The sequence below is a fragment of the Sciurus vulgaris genome (assembly GCF_902686455.1).
Source record: "Sciurus vulgaris genome assembly, chromosome: 3".
Classification (NCBI taxonomy): Eukaryota; Metazoa; Chordata; class Mammalia; order Rodentia; family Sciuridae; genus Sciurus; species Sciurus vulgaris.
In genome coordinates, this window is record NC_136463.1 from 62,393,722 (window position 1) to 62,415,470 (window position 21,749).

The 21,749-nt window shown below is 38.3% G+C and overlaps 2 pseudogenes across 2 annotated transcripts; both read right to left on the minus strand.

Moving 5' to 3' along the window:
- Positions 1–3,511: 3,511 nt before the first annotated feature.
- LOC306656063 (olfactory receptor 1P1-like) lies at positions 3,512–4,585 on the minus strand (annotated as a pseudogene). The gene has a single exon. The product of its transcript is annotated as an olfactory receptor 1P1-like (transcript).
- Positions 4,586–19,889: 15,304 nt separating this feature from the next.
- Positions 19,890–21,336, minus strand: LOC306657909 (calcineurin B homologous protein 1-like; annotated as a pseudogene). The gene has a single exon. The product of its transcript is annotated as a calcineurin B homologous protein 1-like (transcript).
- Between the last annotated feature and the right edge of the window lie 413 nt (positions 21,337–21,749).

A 21,749-nucleotide genomic window follows, 5' to 3' on the forward strand; every position in this document is an offset into this window, starting at 1 on the left:
ATTATGAGATGGGCAGAGTTGTCATTGATGCCACCACCCAGACATCCTACAGAGTTGTTTGCATACAGTAATCACCCCTCACCCACAGGGGATAGGTTGCAAGACCTCCAGCGAGTGCCTGAAACTGCAGGAGTTCCAACCTATGCATGCTGTGCGTTTTCCTATACATGCATGCTTATGATAAAATTAAAAATGTAAGTCATTTAAAACTTATGAATTGTTTATTTCTGGAATTTTCCACTTAATATTTTTGGACCCTAGTTGGCTATGGCTTACAAACACAGAAGGCAAGGCTGTGGCCAAGTGGATGTCACAGCACTTGGCCTCCCTCCTGCTCCTGAGGTTCTTGGATTTGGTCTTCACCATAAGCACCCCCCCTTTCTGGGGGTACCCCTGACTCCAAACACATCTCACCAAAATGGTCTCAGTTCTACTCTTTGCCTGAGAGTCTCCTCCATCCTGATTTATTTGTATATTGTTTGTTGATGACAGATGTGGGACTAAGCACTGGAGATACCACCATGAAGATGAATGGACATGGTGCCTCCCCTCATGGAGCTTGCAGACCAGTATGAGAGAGGCCTTCTGAAAGCAAACAGATGAGAAACTAAAATACTTACAAATTGATGAGGGCCCAAAGGAAAAAGTAACCCGGGATACAGAGCAATGGGGGACAGGAACAGGCAAGTCCTTGGGTTGATGCATCAAAAAGGCTCTCTGAGAGGGGCTGGGGGTGGCTCAATATGCCAGAGCCCTGGGTTAATTCCCAGCACCAAACAAACAAATACAGAGATCTCTGAGAAAGAGACATTTAATCTGGGAGAAGATCCATCTAGGGAGGGGAAATAACATTTGTAAAGTCACTAAAGTGGGAAATGAACTTAGTGTGTGGAGGGCTGGTGGGAAGGCAGCCTGGTTTTTGTAAGGCAGAGCTGTGAGTGATGCAAAGTAGGGACAGATGAAGCCAGAGGAGTGGCTCTGTTTTTATTCAATTACAATGTGAAGTCACTGAAGTACTTTAAGTTGGGAAGTGGACTGTGGTATTCAGAGATCAGGCAAAGTCTAAAAATTTTGGCAGGAAACTCCATCAGGAACAGTGGATGTGGATTTTCATCTGCTCTATAGTGAAGCTTTTCTGGTGGATTCAATTATTCTTTGCATTTTGTGTTCTTGCCTTCTTTTACCTTTGCTACTAATCATCATTTTTATTATTATTTTTCCTTCAATAATAAAAATGAATGATAGAATATCACCATTAGGCTATCTCCAGTGAATGAATGAACACAGACAGTGGGAAACGGTACTGCAAACATCACAAAAGGAGAGCTGATCAGATATCATTTTCCTCATGATAGAAGAAAACACACCCTCCCACAGTCTCACAGATGGGTTGGAACTGGAGGTTGAGCAAGCCTCTGGCCAGGAGGTCTGCATCAGCCACCATCTGGGAACCCTTAATCTAGCCATTGTCCTCCAGGACAAATCACCCCCAGCAGTGAAGAGGAAGTACTGAGAATAGACCCTGAATAGAGTAAACAGGAGTAAAAAGACAAGCAAAGACACTGTCCAGGCGAAACTGAGAGAAAACACTAGAGAGATCAGAAAACGTGTCCGCATATTGAACACTCCTCAACTACAGGGAACCTTAGATGGCAAAGTGTAGGGAACTATCACTGATACCTTCCTTCTGAGAAGTCAGGAAAGATAGCTGTTCTTAAAGCTGAATTATACAAGAGATTGAGTTCTCGAAAGAAGGTAAAAAAATGGGCACTCATCAATTTTAGAGAAAAATTACTATCGTATATAAGCTTATTAGCAGTTTAACACATCTATAAAAATTTAAATGTTCATTCTGTTAAGGAGAAATACACTACCAGACATTACTCTATCAAAAGTATAAAGAGTAAAAAGATGTACTAATAAATGACAACGTTGCTTATAACTATAAAAACTTGCCATTAATCAATATTCATCAATAGATGATTGAATAACAATAAATTATTGTACATGCATACAATGAATTCTGTGTCGTTGTAAAAAATGGAATGAGATATATCTTAAGACAGTGATGTGAAAATTTTTTTCCATAATGAAATTCCAAATAAAAATATACAAATTTGTGTGAACTTATTTGTAAAATTAATATATGTACATTTGTATATTATTAGAAAAAACCTGCAATTGTATCTATCAAACCACCAAGATTTTATACTAATTTTATTATTTAAAACTTAAGATATTAAAAAATCATACTATGTTTATAATTTGACTATCATTTATAATTCTAGGGCAGATAATGTAATAAATAATCCATATTTTAATTAGGTTTATAACTGAAGGTGTCCATCACAGAATTATTTGCAATTTTTTTCTTAATGAAGTGACCAAATGCTCACCAATGGGGAAATGCTTGAGCCTCCAGATGGTACCTACAACAGGTGAGATGCACGTTTGGGCATAGGAAATTTCTTATGAGATGTTGACAAGAAGCAAAACTTCTTCAGGGATAGGAAATATTGAAAGTAAATATGCCAAAATATTGCATGCAATGATCTCTGTTGTAGGGATTAGACATTATTTTTATTTATGTCTGTTTCCCACTGAACCAAGATCTGGAATTTCTCTTGGGAAAGACCCTTTCATTTCTTGACCTTACTTGTTAATGGTTTTATCATCAACCCACTTTCTATGACCTTTCTATGATAAAGCTTTAATGAATTAGCATGAAAGGCTGCACAGATGTTTAGAATTACAAATTCATAATTTCATCCTTCTTCTGAAAAGTTACTAATAAATACAGCCATTCATGTCTTAATGACAGGGACACATTCCAAGGAATATATAGTTAGGTAACTTCATCATTGTGTGAACAAATCTAGGTGGTACAGCTCAATCAATCAACATGGCTTTTTTTGTTGTTATATTAGGGATTTTTTTGTTGGTGGCACCACTGAGCAACATCACAGTCCTTTTATACATTTAATTTGAGACAGGGTCATGCTAAATTGCAGAGGTTGGCCTAAACTTGGGATCCCCCTGCTTCAGTTCCTGATTACTGAGATTACAGGCATGTGCCACCACACTCAACTTCAACATGGCCCCTTAATAAGAAATTCAGTAAGCAAGAAAAGCAAGGCTGCTGCCAGCACAACACTGCATACAGTTTTATAGGAAACTTTATTTTATAAGTAGAAAAAATTATAAAACTGTAATAAATACATTAACAGTGGCCTAGTCTTTCATTGTCACTATTAAGTTGCTACACTCTTATATGTCTGCAGTGCACTAGGAATATTGTGTTCTGATGTTAGGACACAAGGACACTAGGCAAAGGGAATTTTTCAGCTCTATTGTAACCTTATGGGTCCAATGTCATGCATGCAGCCTATTATTGACTGACAAATCATTCTGTGGTGCATGACTATAAAATAAATGAGCAAATGAGCAAGTCATAAAAGATTAACATTAAAGTACAAATCCAAATCTTGATTTCCACAATACCAAACTCATAGTGGGGAATCAGGGAGGGGAACAGTTAGGTCCATGAGGGCCTCAGTAATGAGACCCCTGAGGTAGAAACCTCTGGAGGGCTCTCCATGGAGGGTGTAGAGGAACACCTTCAGTTTCCTTGCAGAAATCACTGGCCCCTCAAGAAGGAGACTTTGACCCTGAGAAGTCTGACCAGTGCTGCCTCCATGTTCTTGTTCCTCAGGCTATAACTGAAGGGGTTCAGCATGGAAGTCACTACTGTGTATGTGACCACAGCTGCTGTGTCCTCCACCAGGGGGTTAGAGGAAGAGGATGAGGGGCTCAGATAAGCCCTGATCACGGTCCCAAAGAGCAGGGCAACCACAGAGAGGTGTGAGTCACAGGCAGAGAAAGCCTTGAGCCTTCCCTGGGCAGAGGGAACTCTAAGAATACTGACACAATCTGGATATAAGAGACCTGGATGAGCAAGAAAGGGATTAAAATAACTGCAAAACCCCACACACAAGAAGAGAAGTACAAGTTTATTGACCTGAGTATCAGAGCAAGAGATCTTTATCAAGTGTCCTAGGTCATGGAAGAAATCAGGAATAGTCTTCTTAGAGCAGAAGGAAAGCCAGAATATGAGGAAGGTGTGGGTCATAGCCACAAAATTAGTGAAGGTCCAGCAGGCAATCACCATGAACATGCAGTGCTGGAAGTTCATGATCACTGCATAGGGGAGAGGATGGAAAATAGCCATAGGCCACTGTGGCCAGGAGGAAGATGTCCATGTCCCCCAAAACTAAGAAGAAGTAGAGCTGGGCCAGGCATCCTGCATAGGAGATGGACTTCCTCTTGGTGTGGATGTTCACCAGGGCCTTGGGCACAGTGATGGAGATGAACAGGATGTCTGCACATGAGAGGCTGGTGAGGAAGAAGTACATAGGGGTGTGGATTTGTGTGTCAGCACCAATGGCCAAGACAACGAGCAGGTTCCCAGCCATAGTGATCACATACAGCCACAGGAAAATCAGGAAGAGATGTGCTGGTGCTCTGGCCACTCTGAGAGTCCCCAGAGGAGGAACTCAGAGCTATTGGTTTGATTCCCTCCTGCCATGATCCCATAAGTCAGAGAAAAAGATCTTTAATAAACTGCATTAAAATTCTGTAAAATTATTTCACTTTAGATGATTACTGAGCATGCCATCCTCTGAACTCTAGAGAAGAAGGAAAAATAACAACATATTTGACAATGTATTAACCACCTACTACGCATGCAGTAAAGTTTATTAAAGGCTACTAAATACTCTATGCTAGACAGTATGGGGAACACAATTTAAGATACTTGAATAGATTTCTTCTTTGATTTCTCTGCATTCTTATCTGTTCCAATTATATTTGGGTGTACTTTCTCTTTAGTTGTACTCTCAGAATGGTCAAAAAAACTGTTTATGCATTCATTCATTCATTCTACAGATATAGAGTACCACCTATGAATGTGACATAGTGTCAGATAAATACCATAGTGACAATCCTTTACCTCAGAGGACTTTTTAATCTAATGGGATGGACATAACTGCATATATTAATGTCTTATAAAATTTTGATTCAGAGTCCCCTATCCATTCAAACCACTCTTGGACCCCAGGTTGGACCTGTTCTGAGTCCAGCATGTCCAAAGTCAATATTCTGAAGACAAAATTTCCTATTCTTCCAGAAACAAAATTCTATTCTTCCAGAAACCACCATTCAACAATCAAACTATTTAGTAAACACCCATTAGGCACTCCAAGGTGTCAGTGAAACAGCAAAAAAGAAATCAGACTCCCTAGTCCTCAGAATCTTAAAACTGCATACACATGCATGCACACTCACACAATTTGTGATACAAACAGACCAAGGCAGAATCAGGAGACTTCTGGGACAAAATGTAGTTGAGAGTTTTACAAGAATGTCGTGGACAGCATAGTGAAACAAACCCTTGAACAAAGGCCAGGAAGAAGGAAGTACTGAACAGGCCCAGCACAGGAAGCAGTGCTTTGAGCATGAGGGGGAGAGATAACTGAACGAGGTAAAGTGGGAAGAGATCATCTTTGGAAAAGCTCTGAACTGAAAGCAAAGGATCTGGAATATTAGAGGTTATAAAAAGTCCATAAAATTATTTGGGCAGATAAAGACATCAGGGCCAATACAGGAAAATCCTGTTCCCCTTCAATGTGTGGAACTGACAGAGATATGGAGTCGGACAGTCAGATGGAGACAAAAAGTATTCCTTTATTACTAAAAAAGAGTAGGTCGGAGAATGTGTCTTAGTCGTGAACCTTTTAGTACTCCCTGAAAACAAATGTATTTTCTCTTTCATGAGATAAACAAGTCGCTAAAATAAAGTAGTTTTCAATAGCACAGGAGGCCAATATAAACAAAAGAACATGACCCCTATATGGAGCATGGCCGAACTCAGGACAAAAAGGATTATTAAACAGTATGCAGGCTGCCTAGTAAACGTGAAACCTACATTCACAATTACTAAAAATACAATATCTAGGATATCTGAGCACCAAATAAAACAGCAAAATTTTTCTTGAAATAGAAACTACAGAAGATTCAGGAAAACATGTAAACATACCAATAAAAAGAGACTTAAGTAAACATTTGTCATTCCAAGTCAGAACAATGATTAAAAAGTAAGGATAAAGAATACTAAGCAAAATAATAAAATATGTGTATGAATGTGTGTGAGGGTATACATATCATTGCTCCAATCATAGTAGTGAACACACTTCACTTTGAAGTTCTTGTTGAACATAGAGAAAAAGGACAGATATAATGTCTCAGAGAAAAACTCAAATAACTTCCAAAAAGTAGCAATAATTAAACTAATGCTCTCTGATGATATTGCAATGAAAATTAATTATAGTAATTAATAACAAAATAAAATAATAAAAATGACCTTTCAACTTGAAAAAGTATTTAAATACCTTTATTAAATAACTCTTGGATTCAAAGGAATCAGATACTTTAAAAATCTAAATTTGAAAAATATATAACTGGTTGTTGCCAACTATAGTCACTGGAACTCATTCCTCCTATTTTGACAGTGTTTTGGCTCCTGTTATCCAACCTACCTCCACCCCTACTCTGCCAGCCTCCGGTCGTCACAATTCTATATGCGTTGAACTATCACATGGCACCCAGTAAATCCATACATTTATGTGTCAATAAAAAATAAAATAACTTTTAAAGATATAAATGGCATAAATTTTAGAAAACAATGACAATAATAATGGCAAATATCAGAGGCTATGGTATATTATTAACATGGTAATCAAATGAAAACTCTCTTCCTTAAATATTTACATAAGTAAATATAAAGAATAAACTACATGAATTAAGCATCCATTACAAAAAAGGGACAACAAAAATAAACTGAAGTAAAGCAAGGAGAAAAAAATTTTAAGCCAAAATTGTATTAGAAATCCGAAAACAAAGTAACAAAATCAGCTCTTAGGTCTTTTCAACAAATGGTCTTAGAAAACAACTAAGCTCACCCCTAGACCACCACAGCCACCCAACAACAAATGGCTTTGGGATAAGAGAATATCCAGTTTCAAAAGAACAGATTTGAACTCCTGCCTCAGATCACACACAAAATTAATTAAAAATGGATCAAAGGCCAAGGTGTAAGGACTGAAACTGTGAAAGTAATAGGAGAAAGTACAAGCATAGATCTTCATGACCTCAAATAAGGCAATGGTTTCTTAGCTATGACACCAAAACACACACCACAAAATAAAAAGTAGCTAAATTTCACATCATCAATTTTAAAATACTTGTGCTTCAAAGGACACTCTCAAGAAGGGGGGAAAAAACAGCTCATAGAATGTGGGAGAAAATCTAGGCCAATCATCTATCTGATGAGGAATTTCAGTCTAGACTACACAAACAGCAATTGCAATTCAATAATAAAAAGGCAACATGTAAAACCAGAAGGATTATTAGGTTGGATAACAGGAGCCAAAATATAGTCAAAAAGGAGGATTGAGATCCAGCGTTTAATGACACAGTAGGCAAAATAGTTGGCAACAACCTGTTATATTTATGAAATTTAGATTTTTAAAATATCTAATTCCTTTGGATCCAAGAGTTATTTAATAAAGGTATTTAAACACTTTTCCAGGTTGAAAGATCATCAGAAAAATGACAGATTACACTCCATTTATAAATGATATATCAAAATGTATAAATGCATTCTACTGTCAAGTACAACTAATTAGGACAAAAATATTCAAAAAATAATTTTAAAAAAAAAAAGCAACTAACAATGATATAAGAAACTGGTCCACATACAAGTTTTTCCAAGCTAACGCTCTGATCCCATATAATGGGGTGCATTTTTCTTTAAGTGAGTCTATACAATCATCTTCTATGTGTACCTGAACTAATGTTTTAGTATGAGGAAAATAGTGTCTGTGGTTTTGAAGACAACTATGAAGTACGATGGTTTCACATGCAAACAAAAAGAAAGAAGGGAAAAAAGCCAGACATATCCACAGTGGGATACCACTCCACACCCTCTAGGATGACTAGAGTCAGATAACAAGTGCTACCAAGGGTGTGGAGAAAACGGAGCCCTCATACACTGCTGGTGGGACTGTAAAACAGCTCAACCTCTTTGAAAAATAGTTTGGCAGTTCCTCAAAAGACTATGTGTAGAGTTACCCTGTGACCCAGCAATTCTACCCCTGGTGTATTCAAGAGACACGAAAATGTACACTCACACAAAAACTTGCCATAAATGTTATTAACACCATTATTCATAATAGACAAAACTGAAGACGACCAAACATCCATCAACTTGTAAAAGGATAAAAAAACATGGATATTCATCAGTGGAATAATATCTGGCAACAGAAAGGAATGATACATGTTACAACATGGGTGGGTCTTGAAAACGTTATGCTATGTGAAAGAAGCCAGTCATAAAGGGCCATACTGTATGACTGCATTTACATGAGTGTTCAGAACATGTAAATCTACAGACAGAAAGTAGAATAGTGATTGCCAGGGGCTGGGAAAGTAGGCAAGTTAGGGAGATGGCCAAAGAGTGAGGGGTTTCTTTGGGGTGATGAACATTCTTTGCATCCAGTTGTGTTGGTTGCTCCGCTACTCTATGAATACACTAAAAGCCAATAGCTATATACATGGAAAACGGGAATCATATGGTATGGGGATCACATCTCAATAAGACTTTTAAATTTCTGTCATCAATTTTTTAGTTTCATTTCATTTTTAAGAGATAAATAATAATTGTATATATTTATGGGGTGCAAGGTGAAGATTCCATACATATATATCACAGAACAAAAGTAATAGGTAGGAGGAATAAAGTCTGGGGATCTATTGCACAGCAAGGTAAATATAGTTAATAATGCACTGTACATTTCATAATAGCTAAAAGAAGAGATTTGGTAAATGGGGAGAAAGGAGGGGCATGAAAAGAGAGGAACTGTGGAATGAAATTGACCAAATTACACTATGTGCATGTACAAATATAACACGGTGAATTTCACCTATGTATATCTATAATGCACCAATTAAAAAATAATAGGTAAACAGCTGGAAGACCAGTAGAGGAAGGATAACCAGGGAGGGGGGAGGGGAGGGAAAGAGGAAGGACTGGGGATTGAGGGAGAGCAAATTAAATTCCATACATATATGTCAAAATGAAAACCACTATTATGTATAACTCTAATGCACTAATAAAAACATTTTTAAAGGGAGGATTTTTAATATCTCACAATAGCCAGATTGTGGAACCAACCTAGATGTCCTTCAATTGATGAGTGGATAAAGAAACTGTAGTATATATATATACAATGGAATATTACTCTGCCATAAAGAACGATAAAATTATGGCATTTGCAGGCAAATGGATGAAATTGGAGACCATCATGCTAAGTGAGATAAGCCAATCTCAAAAAACTAAAGGATGAATGATCTCGCTGATAAGTGGATGATGACACATAAGGGGGAGGGTGGGAGGAGTTAGTGTTAGGGTTAGGGTTAGGGTTAGGGTTAGGGAGGGGGGCAAGAATGGAGGAAGAAAGGACTGTTTAGAGGGAAAAGAAGGGTGGGAGGGGTGGGGGGAAGGGAAAAAAATAATAGAATGAATCAAACAACATTACCATATGTAAATTTATGATTATACAAATGGTATGCCTTTAACCCATGTACAAACAGACAAACAACATGTATCCCATTTGTTTACAATTAAAAAAAGAAAGGATTTTTAAATGTTCTTACCACAGAGAAATGATAAATATTTGCAGTGATGGATTTGCTGACTTAACTGAAAATTTTTATCTGAAAACATTTTCTTTGAGGAAAATCAATAAAAGTGATAAGCCACTTGCTAAAGGAAGAGAGAAAGAAAGAGAACACAAGTAGGCACAATAAGAAATGACAGGGGGTTGTCTATTTCTCCCTCTGAAGATGTTTCTCCCACATTCTCCCTTGAATGTGCCTCTACTTTGCTAAATAAACCTGTATGGGTCTCTTAGAAGAAAGAAAAAAAGAAAGGGCAGGGAGATATAAATGGATTTTTTTAAATCATAAGACTGCTTTGCTTAAGTCCATGCAAATAAATGTATAATACCAGATGAAATAAACAATCTATGAAGAAGGCAATACACCAAAAATAACCCTGCAAGGGTTGGAAAGTCTCAGCCAACTACATTTCACAATGGAAACAAGTGATTGTATTAATCATTTTTCTCTTATTAAAACTGTGATAGAAAACACCCAAAATCTCAGGAGCTTAAAAAGAGAAAGATTTGTTTGCTCACTTACATTACATATGAGCTCAAGTTGTGTGTATCTTGTTTCGTGTGCCCACTTCATTCAGGGATCCAAGCTGAAGAATCAGCCCTTCTTTGGGACATGCCTTTCTTAGGTAAAAGAAGAACAGAGCAAGAGAACTTAATAGAAACACAGTAAGTCTTGATGCTTTTGCCTGGAAAGGGCACACATCACGTTCAGGCCAAGAATGGGAAGGTATAATCCTCTTTCAGGAAAGCAAGAAAAAACTAATGACAAAAATACAGTCTGGCCAGGCGTGATGGCACACAACAGTGACCCCAGCAGCTCAGGAGGCTGAGGCAGGAAGATCACAAGTTTGAGGCCAGCCTCAGCAACTTAGCAAGGCCCTAAGTAACTTAGTAAGACCCTGTCTCAAAATTAAAAATAGAAAGGACTAGGGATGTGGCTCAGTGATTAAGTGCCTTTGGGTTCACTTTCCAGCACTATCAAAAAAAATTAATAAAGAAGACATAATATCAATAATAACTATACCAAAAAATACTACAGAAGAATCTTACTTTTAAGTATACACACACACACACACACACACACACACACACACACACACAGTCACAAATTCTCAAAGAAATAAAAGCAAAATCTAACAGAACATTTAAAAAATACTACATCTTTACCACAGAGGGGATGATTCCAGGATGCTGAGCTGGTTAAATATAGAAAAAAATAATATTCTTTCCTTGGGAATGCTGAAAAGACATTTAACACCATTCAACACCCACTTATGTCTTGGAGGACAGGGGGAGTCTAAATGTTGCTTTTATTATTAGGATTTCAAGCAGGCTTCAGTCACTTCCATTTTTTAATTTTTTATTTTTAATTTTTAATATTTTTATTAGTGCATTGTTATATATAATATTGGGATTCATTTTGACATAATCTTACATGCATGAAATATAATTTGCTCCACTTTGGTCCCCCAAGCTTCCCCTTTCCCGTGCTACCCTTCCTCCCCCTCAACACTTTCCTCTACTTTATTGATCTTCCTTCTATTTATTTATTTATTTTTAATTCATTCATTATAGTTATACATAAAAGTGGAATGCATTGTGTACAAAGTTGATCAGACTATGCTATGTGCACATATGAATATATCACAATGCAACCCACTTCCTGTTTCTTATAAATCAATGAATATTTCCTTAACATGATAAAAATATGCCTATCCTTATTAAAAAGTCAACTTCATTTATTTTTAAAAGTTTTTTAATATTTAACATTTATTGAGTATTCTACATTTTTTGAGAGTATTTAAAATACTTCATATATACTAATTCATTCAATCTTTTTAAAAATTCTTGGTGAAAAAGTCAAATTCTCAGTGGTGAAACAAAGGAGATATTTATAGTAAAGTCAAGAATAAGATGATAAAACTAAGTTAAAATTCCTATTTCACTTCCTATTGGAGGACTTATAACAATCAGACAGGAAAAATTAATTAAAATGATAAAAATGGAAAGGAAGAGACAGGCACATGCCTTTAATCCCAGTGACTGGACAGAATGAGACAAGAGGATTGCAAATTTGAAGACAGCCTATGCAGCTTAGCAAGGCTAAGCTGTCTCAAAATAAAAAGGGTTGTAGCTCAGTGGTAAAGAGCCCCTGGGTTCAATCCCTAGTACTGAAAAATAAAATTTTTTAAAAAGGAAAGGAAGAGGTACAATTATCTGTATTTACAGATGAAAAGATTTTCTAGATAACACAGAAAAGCTGAATAACAATAAGAATATTGAGAACAGTAACAAGTTATAGAATTGACATATAGAAATCAATCATCTTCCTATATATGAACAACACCCAAATAGAAGATGTGATGAAAGAGAAGAACTCATTTCAAATAAGAACCAAAAGGGAGAGGGGGCAAAATACCTAGGTGGAATATCTGCAAAACTGGTATTCAAGACCTATGAGAGAAAACTTTCAAATTCCTATTAAAGCATCAGTTCAAGAAAGATAAATAGGATTATAAAATGATGCTAACAGTACTCAGTGAATGGCTGATGGAGATGCAGTGATTTGTAGGATACCGAACTAACATCACACTGAGTACCACCTGGTCACTGAGGGGAAACAGTTTATTCTCCAAATCCAGTAGGAGTTCTTAGCTTTGGTCAATCAGGGCACACAACATCGTATGATGTACTTTAGCCAAAAGTGTTTAACTTAAATGTAATCAGACTGCTAGCAATACTGGTTACAAGAATACAGTATCCCAAGGAGCAAACTATTTCCACTAGGAGGAAATGATCAGAAGGATCCATGGTGGAGCAGTACCTCTCACCATGGGCACAGGGGTCGATATGGCTTTGTGTTGAGTGGTCTGGGCTGGGACCTGAAAATTTGAGGAAACAAGTTCCAGATGATACTGAAGCTGCAGTCAGTGAACTTGACTGGGAGAAAGAGGAGACAGGGTCCATCACTTCATACAGTCACTGCTGTGAAAAATGACTTGTCACAGACTCAAAAATCTACAAGGTGAATCTTAACAACCAGTTCCAATGCATGGTCCTGGATAGGATTCCTAGTTTGACAAATCAACTGGAAAGGACAGTTTGGGGGAAAACTGGAGAAAGTGAATATGGACCAGTGATAGACAATAGTAAGAGTTATTAATTGAATTGGAGTAAAAATGTTATTTGGGATATAAAAAGTTTGAGAGTTTTTTTCTAGTTTTTTGAAGATGCAGGATAAATGTTTAGGGAACTAACATCACAATAATTATTATTTATTTTAAAATATTTTAGTATAACAATGTGAATTTTGCTATCTGTAAGGACACTTCAGAAAGGACCATCTATTTTGTAAAAAGAAATGGAAGTCTCCTCCCAAAAATTCAGATGAAGGAGACAAAGAAATTAAAATAACAAACCATAGTTAAAGGGATTAGAAATCCAAGATCCAATCTGAGACTTTGAGAAACCCCAAAGGAAGAATGAAGAAAAATATTAGAGCTCAAAGCATTTTTTACTAAAATGGAAGAATCACACATTGTAAACCTAAATGGTTATATAAAATATGCACATAATTTTTGAAGTATAAAAAGATTCATACATTTACACATCCTGGGATTTTTTAATTTCAAAGATAAACAGTCATCAAACCCTGTTGAATACTCTGAAGTTTTTTTTTAAGCCACCACATTGTTTTCCGAGGTGCTGGGAAACTCTATTAAACACTAATCAGTATGTATTGAGAGCTTAATGTCAGGATGCTTCCCAAAGTGCTCTATCTATCTTATCTTGTTTAACCTTCATTTTGTATCAGGAAAAAAATAGGGTTTGAATCTTGATGTTACTACTAAAAAGCTCTGTGAATTATGCAAGATCTTTGAACATTAATTTCCTCACCTGTAAATGGAGACAATAAATGATTATAAATTATTTCATCTTGATACACAATGAAGCTTAAACAAGGTAAGACAGATAGAGCACTTTGGGAAACATCACGTCACAACATAGACATCCCAAAGGAGGCTTGTGGGCCCTCTGCACCTTGCTGGGTATTCTGACATAACTCTTTACCGCCTCCATTTTTAACACCACTATAATTTACAATACCACCACTATAATTGATAAGTCCAGCTTTGCCATCAGATGCAAGCTTCTATAAGTCATGCCCCTGTGTATCTCATTGACCCAGTATCTAAGGTAATGACTGGCACAAATGAGATCATCAAGATACATGTGATGCCCCAAATAATGGAATGCATGAACACTGGACATGCACCACGCAGCTCCTCCATTATGCCTTCAGATGGAGGCACATGGAAGTGAAAGGAAAGCTGGTTTCCCTGAGTTTGTGTGGAGGGTGTCAGGGAAGGTGCTGCACACTACCCCTATGTTCCAAGAAGTATAAAATTCTGTGCTATCTGAAATCAGGTATGATGAATCAATGATAGGCTTACCTTAATGCAGAGCAAGAGATTAAAAGACATTCTCTGCTCCCTCTCACACGTATAGAATATGATCAGTCCCATAGAAGGAGCTTCTCAGCCAAAACACAGGTCCCCTTTCCTGGAAGTGCCCACTTTTCCGAGTGCTCCATCTGGGATGACAATAGAAAATCCAAAGACTTCACCAGTTGGTCCTCCAGCACATGGGGCTGGCTTGTTTGAGAAGCCTTCCCAGGGTACGCCAGCCTGCAGGGATCCTCCTCCATCTGCTCTCTCCCTCATCTGTTTTCTGTACCCCCTCACCCAAAAATCTGCTGACTTCATACACTGCCTCTTTGGGCTGGAAGACTTTCAAGCTTACATCAACTTTCCTCCCAAACAGTGCAAATGTCAAGATTTCACTGCACTTTTGTTATCAAATGATGAGATCTTGTCTTCTCTGTTTGACTTGGACTCATTAGAGATGAAGAGCAAGCCTTATTTACATATTCCTCAGAGGACCTAGGACACACTAGCTTGCCGATAGTGAACAGGGGCTCTCTGGTGTCACACCCTCATTGTGAGCCTACTACACTGCCTGTGGGCATCTCAGTCACCATCACAATGACCTGGTGCCTTTTCTTCAGTTTTCTAAGTCATTGGGACTTAACATGAAAAAGCTGTCAGCACTCTGAGACTGTCTCTTTCTGGAGCAAAGAGTATGATAACAAGCTTGCTTGCCTCCTCTGGTGCAACAGGCTTTCCCTGCACCCCAACTGCAGCTAGACTGCAGGTGGGAGAGGTCCTTTCATTAACATCTGTACCTCTGGAATAGCCTGAGTGTCAGCCCGGGGCTATGAGAGGATTTATCAATCTATTTACATACCAGATAGTATCACTGCAAGTTCTCAAGTGTCCTCTTGCAGGCTGGAGCTTCATGATTGTCCCATGCCCCACATATTTCCTCAAGAGTGATTTCTTAGAATTTCCAGTGGGGTTGGGTTTCCTTCAATTAAAAACTACAAAAAACAGAAGTATATCTCTTGTACAGAACTAAAGAGCCAATTCCATCTATTAAAAAAGAAAAAAATCTCCTTCGGTCCACAACATTTGAAATTATTTTCTTTAAATGAATTCAGAAATGTGCTCTCTTAAAAGTATTTCATTGTGTGGAATTCTTGTACAAAGGTAAAAACTACTTAAGATAGTGAAAATTTTATGAAGTAATTTTTATTCTCTTTTCAGCATGGATATTTTCTCAGTCTTTATAAAAGGTCATCCTATCATGGTTGGGTATTGGGGAGGGGACCAAGAGTGAGACACAAGGATCAATGGAAACTTGCCAAGACACAGAGAAGCCAACTTGAAGGGCTCTTGTCGGCCATGTTTGGGAAAATAAAGTAACAAAATAAATGACTAATGAATTATGACCAAAATAATAAAATAGATTTTATCATACTGACATAAATAGATAAATGAATGGATGGATGAATGAATGAATAAATAAACATATAAGCAAAGCAATAAGAAAGAAACATTCTTCCTTGGGATAGAATTTCAGCTCCTAAATTTTGAAGGAAGGATGGCATTACGAAAAAAAGCAGTATTGGGCAAAAATCACAGCAGTAGTTGTTGCAAGATATTTATTCATAACTAAGGAAAATTAGTGTCTGTTCAGCACACAATCCTGTCTATATCACCTGTTTTAAGTGATCAAAGTCAACATTCCCATACTGGAACAAATCATGGGCCTTTGGATAGAATGCATTGAGGGCAAAATATCACTTCTGTGGTATTCCAGGCAAAACGCACAAGAAAATTGCAGACAAAATCTCTACAAGCCTTACTGGAGCTATGTCAACTAAATGGCAGTCTAGGAGGTCCCAGCTCTGTTTCCAAACAAAAACAAGGATGTAACAACAACCCACTAATGAAAATAGTTCCAAAACCTGTTCCCACTGAAATAAATTGAACACCCACTGCCTCCCCACCTGAGTGTGTTGAAAACCAACACAATGGACCAGATGTAATGAGGAATGGCAGAACTGGATTGTGATGAGATTCACTATTGGCCTGGGAGCACTTGACACTGGTGCTGTCACTGGAATACTTTTCTTCAGAGAAGATTGATTCTTTCCAACTGTGAGAATCTGATTCCCTCAGATAGCCAGGAAGTGTCAAGGGAATTGAGGAAATGCAGGGGTTACACAGTCCTCAGCACTGAATGCCAGTGCCCACACACCCCACTCCTCACTGCAGAGTCCCACTTCCTCCCTGTCAGTGCCCTTACCTGAGCATGGCTCCTGGCAGGATTGAGCACTGGAAGGCAGCTGCAACTTTAAATCCTCACCATCAGAACCTGGATTTTTCCCTCAAAAAACAGGCACTATTAACAAAAGTCAAATTGTAAATTAAAATATTGGCTTTTGTAGTTACAGAGGGAAGACACATTTCTGAGCTGGGAATCAGCTTTGAGATGTGGTTCAGTGGATCCACTGGAATCAAATGTTAATCTCAGAAAAGAAATAAAATAGTCCCCTCTCTAGGATAAAGACTTAAGTGACGTTTTCAGCTGTAAGCATCCTGTTCAGGTGTCAGATAATCGTCTTCTTAGGGGAAAAAAGTGTCTTCACAATACTTGGATTTCAAAGATTACATTTATGTCCTATGGAATGTAACTTATTTTATTTGATAACTTTGTTTTTAACTGATACATAGTCATTGTGTATATTTATGGGGAAATGTGTGATGTATTGATATCAGCATACATTTTGTAATGATCAACCAGGGTATATGGTATAATAGTTCATCTCAGGTGAAAATGAAAGAAAAATTAAGGTGAACACAGCATCTTCAACAACATTCTTTCTCTAAGTCTACAGAACTAATGCAGGGCTCAAGCTGCTGCCAGGAACGTGAACTTTGGTCCTCTCCACCCTTCCACTGCAGGCGTCTGGAATGACAGGTTACATCACAGTGCATATCAAGAGGTTTTTGGACCATTCTTTTATGAACCTTTTCATTATGTTAATACGTTCTTCTCATTATCTTCTTTTAGTCATTCACCACTGTTCTTCATCTTTCAATAGAAGTTTCAAGTCCTCCCAGTCTTCAGATGCATGGTCTTTGTTAAATTATTGAGATGTAAAATATACATTATTTAAAGATATATCAAGAAAATACTATTAAGAACATTTTCACTTAATTTTGCAAACATATGTGCAAAAGAAGTAATCTGGTTGGGTATAGAATGTTGAGTTGTGAAATTTTCTTCTGGTATTGGTGTTTTTGGAAAGAATCTGAAGCCACTTTGAACTCATTTCTTCTTAAATAATATGTTATTCTTTGGCACTGATATTTTTCTGGGGAAAAAAGTCATTCCTATCACTAAAATACAAAAATATTAGTTGTGCATGGTGGCACCTGTAACCCCAGCAAACCAGGAGTCTGAGGAAGGAGGATAAAAACTCTGAGGCCAGCCTGGGCAACTTAGCAAAACCATGTCTCAACATAAAACGATCTGAGGATGTAGCTCAGTCGTACAGCATTCCAGGCTTCAATTCCCAATACGTCATAACAAGGACAATGGCTTTTAATTCATCTTTTAAGTCACCCTATTTAATATAAGCTCTACCTGACAATTTACATCCTGTAAGGATATTTTTGTTTTTGCTTTTGCCAAGTGTTGAAAATTCTGAAGAAAATCACCGTTGAATGACAGATACTAATTGCTGAACTCAACTATTTCAGGAAAAAGATGTAAATACTGGTTCCAAGATCATCTCATCAGTAATATTCCTTTAGTTTTTCAGAGTCTGGGACAATTGATGGTCTTCACATAATAAGAGTATGAGGCAAGGACTTTCTAATTCTGTACTATTATTATAAGTGGAATACTATTTAACATGCAAGGATTGATGTGTCTATCCAAAGAAATTCTAGAGATGGCTTATGAGATGAAAGTTAATTGTTATCCTGGGGGTATTCTGGAAGAAGATAAAAGAAACACAGCCTCTGGATGACAAAGATTCCTGTACATAGTCCCACTCACCTCCCTTCCTCCCTATGAATGTTCTTTCAAGTACCTGAGTTTCAAGTACCTGAGGGTGTTTGAGGATGATAGCTTCCTCCATCTTCTCAGGAATGGTCCTTGAATGAAACTGATTTCCTGCAATTTAACTTACATATCCTGAGTATTGTTTTTTTAGAAGTGAGCAAAAAGACTAAAGGCTTGTAAGAGTTTTAACATCTACCATGTTAAAAGTATATATACTTTATATATTTTTTTCTCTCACTTATCTGTTTCCCTTGATTCTCTTTCTCTCTTTCACTCTGTGAACAGCCAATGTCTATGTTCTCTTTTTTACTGTTCCTTTAATTTTTTAGATTTATCTTCTCTATTCCTCCCTCATAATCATCACATTCTACATCACTTTTTTTTTGTTTTGTTTTGTTTTAACCACAAGTATTTATTGATGGATCGAAGAATACAACTGTAATGGGACAATAAGGCACAACTGTGGATTAGAAGTTCGCTATACAGCCAAAGGAGGGGGGAAGCCATGATCTTAAGAACTTTTTTAAAAACGCACATCAAGGAGACTCTGAAGTACCTCTACAGAGATCAGTATCAGACAATTTTTTCCTTTTATACAATTCCTATATTACATCACTTGATCACAAAAACTGATACTTAATGAAGAATTTCTCATTCTTAAGCCATCCTGCCTGTTCCCCACCTTTATCCATTCCTTTGTAGTGATATTTTTTAGCAAGTCCCTTCCTAAAGATTTGTTCACACATCTTGGATAGTCTTCTGAAGCAAGGAAACAAGCAAGCAAGCAATGAGTCAGAGAAAAATCAGCCAAGGGCAGCAACTAAATGAAGACTCACAGACATACATAGGACAGTAATGGCCAGATTCAATGAAGTCTAATGAAGCTGACTTTGGCAGAGCCATTGCTCTGGCTTACTCAAAGGTCTGTAATGCCACCTTACATTGTCTTACCAGTGCCAGACCCCTTGTTTCTAAGGGATTAGCAGTGGCCTATACAAGGAGCTAGGAAGATATTGTAACCAGGCAGCTAATGACACTATACATTCAATGCTTTGGATCAGTATTAGGGGCTGACTATGGCTTCCAGCATCAACATTTGCCAAGTGTAAAATTCATAATTTTGTGTAAAACTGATAACTGAGGACAGTCTTTAATTCTTTTGGATTCAGATAAGTTAGGCACTTCCATAACACTAGTCTCTCTACTTGGAAATGTGAAATGAAAAACATTCCAGTGCACTAACAATGAGGCATAAACCATGCTGCAGAGTGTAAATGTGGCAGGTTTCAAAACAGCAATCTTGTTCAAAAAGTCATGAAAAGGTCCACAAGCATGCTGTCAGAACAGTTATTCTGGTAGTGACAGTGTACCAAAGCTAAGCAGACCTATAGGCATATGACTATTTTCTGAACAGTCAATACTGCACTCTCAGGAGAAGCCATATAGGTACATAAAACGAGAGTCAGAAGGCAGAGGTAGAGCAACCCAGGCAAGCCACCCAGCTCAGGTGGCTCTACACTTTTCACTAAGGCCAGCTTCCGAGAAGAATATCTCCACCTAGAAGCCCTTTGATGACAGAGTAGTACAGAGGACCAAGAGAGGGTCATTCTTCCAAGAGAAGTATTGGCTACCAAAAAGCTCCTGGAAAGGTAACATTCTGGGGACCCATTTAAGAGTGAAGGTAGATAAAAACTGCCAGACCACCGAACTATCCTGCCAAGTCAGAAATACATTTAACAGGCATAATCTGGGGTGTCAAGTAGAACACACAGAATTTTGAGGCTCAATAAAAAGCAGGGAGGCTGAAAGACTAAGTAAGGTAAGCCAAGGTAAGCTGAGTGACAGGGAAGTAAGAAGCAAAGGACATATATGAAGGAAGCAGGAACATGCTAAAGCCTCTCTGGAGGAGAGGCAGCATGGTACAGTCTACATCCAGTGAGAGCTTTGCTGGCTGGTTCTTGGCATGATTCCATCTCTTTCTCAAACTGGATGAATGTGTGGCATTGAGCAGCAGAACAGGGAAACATGGTATTTATAAATGGAGGACTGAAGGATGGATACTGAACAGAAAATAGACTGGGTGTACCTTTCTGTAATGCCCTGTTTATACACCAAAGGCAGGTTTGCGTAGACAGAACATGTTTGGGGTTGTCATGCAACAGCAGTAGTATTTTGGGAGAAGGGGAATGATGGGGTGGAGGTGGGGGTGGTGAACAGGAGGACTCTTAAGTTCCAGTTCTTAAATACTAGAAAGCAAGGAACAGTTTGGTCTGTCCTTTAGTGAAGAAATCGGATGCTCATTTTCTGTTCTACATCCACCTTCTCCAAAACCTTAACAAATTCTGTGAAAAATATAGCACTATCCCCATCCTGGTCAGCCTCCTGGATGGTCCTGTCTGCAATGCTGCCCAGCTGCTCATCTGAGATATTCACTCCAACCATCATGCGTAGCACCTGTAACAGCTCATCACGGGAGATCTTGTCATCTTTATCCAAATCATACAGTCGAAAAGCAAAGTGCAGTTTGTTGCTTCAGCTATTGAGTGGTTCTGGTCCATTCACATCTTTGCTCTTTTCATTGTCCTCAATGGGTCGGAAATGAGCCAAAGTTCTCATGAATCCACGGAAGTTTACCTGGTCTTCTCCCTCTGGAAAGAAGGCATTAATGATCCGGTCCCCCAGTGGGTTGATGGCAAGTTCTGGAATCCTCTGGAAATCTTCCCGGCTGAGAGTTCCATTCTCTCCTTTGTCCAGGCTGGTGAACCGGCTGTAGAGACGAGTGATCTGACTGTGGGAAAAGCCGGTCTCCTTCTTGATCTCCTCGAGCTCTTCATCCCGCAGTAACGTGGAGGCCCGAGACCCCATCGCTGTGCCGGGAGCTCCTCCGGGAGCGGCGGTGCCTGAAGCAAAGGCAATGGAAGGGAGGGTGGGAGGGAAGAAAGGGCTAGGGGTCAAGAAGGGAGAGGGCAGTGTTTCTACTGCGGACCCGGGAGGGAACCCAGGGGTAGAGCGCGGAGAAGGGCGGCCCGGAAGACCAGCCAATGAAGAGCGAGGCCGCGCCCAGCACCCGAGACCACATCGGCGTTAGGAGTTCCAGCCCCCAATCTACATCACTTTTGTTCTCTCCCTATTCACCATTTGAATTTATAAACCCTTCTGTAAACATTGTTTTTATTGTATGCAATAGCTGATCATATCATTTCTGTTTATTGCAATAATTAACATTGTAAATGTCATAGCAGGAACTATTTGGTTTAATGCTATATATTGCTTGCATTGGTTGTTATTTGTCTTCCCCTAAACTGTGAGGTAGTGGAAAACTTCAGGGACACTATAAGTTCACAGGATAGAAACTCTACTGTCTCAGATCCATACTGTTAAATGGGAAGACACACAAACAACATTGAAAAAGCAAGAGATCAAATTGCCCCAAACAAACCAATAGAATCCATCAACACCACAGAGAAAGAAATGTCA